At 38.1% G+C, this 2,500-nt stretch overlaps 1 pseudogene; it reads left to right on the top strand.

The window, feature by feature from the left end:
* Positions 1 to 326, top strand: part of LOC137995879 (uncharacterized) — a 1,261-nt pseudogene extending 935 nt beyond the window's left edge.
* Positions 327 to 2,500: the final 2,174 nt, after the last annotated feature.

The following is a 2,500-nucleotide window of genomic DNA, read 5'->3' on the forward strand; positions in this document are numbered from 1 at the left end:
TGAGTAAAATACTAAGTGTAGCCGGTTTCAGCCGGTTTGGACGTCGAAGGGTTAATTAATGGGGACATAGTTTTTCCGTGAGTGATTAAGGCATGGGATAATTTTCTTTTTGTATGTGGGTTTTCTATTAACCTTTACTTCTTACTGTTAGGTTCCTCAGAGCTGTGGCTTATCGGTGGTTAGGAAGGTGGCTATTCGGCCCATTAGGCCCATTAGGATAAGAAAACACAAGTCCCTTGCCATCATGTGTATACCACAAAATCAGATCAAGTTTTCATACACCGGAGGCAACAGGCTATGTGTCTGGACAGGAGCGTGCAGACTAACTGATATGACAGCCTGAAATAACTTGCTGGATGATACATGTATCTATTTTTAACACAATATGGGGGGTGACAGCTGTTATAAAGGCTTTTTGAGCAGAACCATGTTTAACTAAAAGTCTTCCCGAAAATATAACTTGATTACCTCATTTTTCCCAAAAAATTTCCCTCTTCCTGGAAGAAGTTTTTTTCTCCCGAAACAGCCTTTCTTAGAGTTGACACCCCCACCCCTGTACACAATGGACAAGAATAATGCAATATTCTTTTATTTTGTTGCAAAATACACTTTATCTCTTAAGTAATCAATTTTGTTTGATGTGGTACTGGGTAAAAAATGATTTTCATAAAATACTGTTCACATTCACTCTCTCAAAGAATTATTTACATTTAATTACAAGTTTTGTTTAATCACGTAAGAACTTTTTTAAAATTTATTTCTATAAAATAACAAAACCAATTTAAGAAGAATTAAAGTATTTCTTGTGAAAAATCAAAATTGGCTATTTTATAAACTGCTGTTTCTGCCGGCCTTTCACTGGTTTTTTTCATTCTGGAGAGTTTCATTTTCTTCTTGTTGTCGTTCTTCTTTTGGAAGAGGGTCCAGATTGAGAAGAAGAAGGTCTCTTTTCACCCTGCTGCTGCAACTTGAAAGTATTTGGTCTTCATCAAGACTTTAAGTTGTATTGCACTTTGATTATCTACACCTCAATTCTCAAATCATTTAATGCCTTCCCTAATTTGAGATCCCAAAGATTTACAATTTCATCACATGTCCAGATTAAAGTTTGGTTTATGTCAAATCTAGACTGTTAACACACAAGGGTTTTCAAATTTTGGTGATCACTTTACCTGAAGGGAATAACTCTGTCCGTAGCTCCTTGCGTGCCTCGTGACGTCTTATGGCCGTATCCTTGGAACTGATGGCTCAAGGGATCAGGAATCTTTGCCTTGTATTTTGCCCTAATGTTATCCCTCTCCTGTTTTGTCATGCTGAACAGCAGCCACTTTACGTCTTCCACATAACCTGTAATTTCAAAACAAAAGAAAAATTACATTAATACCAAAGTATGCTTCTCAAGTCGACACAGAAATCTAGTACCTTACTTTCTTATCTAGAAATGTTTCTTCTATTTACTAGCCTAGGCCGGGTCTGAACATAATGGAGATGCTATGTAACACGTACCATATGTAGGACGCTCTGCAACTTCCCGCACAACTTCCTCACCCATTTTGAATTTAGAATATATTACATTCACATAAGCTCTCCCATCCTTTGTCTTCTTTGTGTTTCTTCTTAGGTTTCATTGAAATGCAGGCTGGCTAAGACATGTCTATAAAAATGGAAACGAAAAATAAAAATTGTTACATGCTCTTTTGCCTAACAAGGTTGTTTGCTTGAGGGTTTACACCAATGAGGGGGGGGGGGGGGGGTCCCATATGAAATAGATGGGGATGCTTGTCGTCTCACTTAGGGGTGTAAAATTAATGTCAGATGTTTGGTCCCACTTTAGGTGGTCTGGGGGAAAAATAATGTAGCACATGAAGAAACTGAGAAAAATTAATTATATTTACAAAAAGCTTGAGCCACACCCAAATTGGTCTCCTTTAGGGAGATGAGCATCCACGTCTGTTTCATGTGGGAGTCGGGGGGGGGGGATTACAAATATCTCAGTCACAAGATTCATTATAAATTATATTGAAGGGTTAAATCTTACCTGCAGAATGTTCCAAGCCATGAAAAGCACATCATCTTGGGATGCCACTGATTAAGGGTGGAGTGAAAACCCCCCAAACAGCTGGTCTCTGCCTCAGCAGACAGCCTTTTGACATCATTCAGTATGCCAGTCTTCATTAAAATTTCTTGCACTTTTTCATATGCCTTAGTCCCTAGGAAATAATGCAACAATAAATGCTGTTTAGCATTTTGAACGGTAATGACATGGACATAAGGTGCATTTGCAGAGGATATCCTAGCCTGTGAACACAGATGGAATTCCAGCTTTTGTTTTGTGTCACCACGGTGAAACAAAACCGGGAAATCTATCTGTTTCCATGCTAAGAAAATCCATACCCAATTCACGACACGTCAATGGCAGTTACTGGTAATAAGGATGGGAAGTCTGTTTGAAAGAATTATTATTATAAAGGCACAACCCAATAAAAAGATGACTATTTAT

This window comes from Montipora foliosa, chromosome 3 (assembly GCF_036669935.1).
Source record: "Montipora foliosa isolate CH-2021 chromosome 3, ASM3666993v2, whole genome shotgun sequence".
Lineage (NCBI taxonomy): Eukaryota > Metazoa > Cnidaria > Anthozoa > Scleractinia > Acroporidae > Montipora > Montipora foliosa.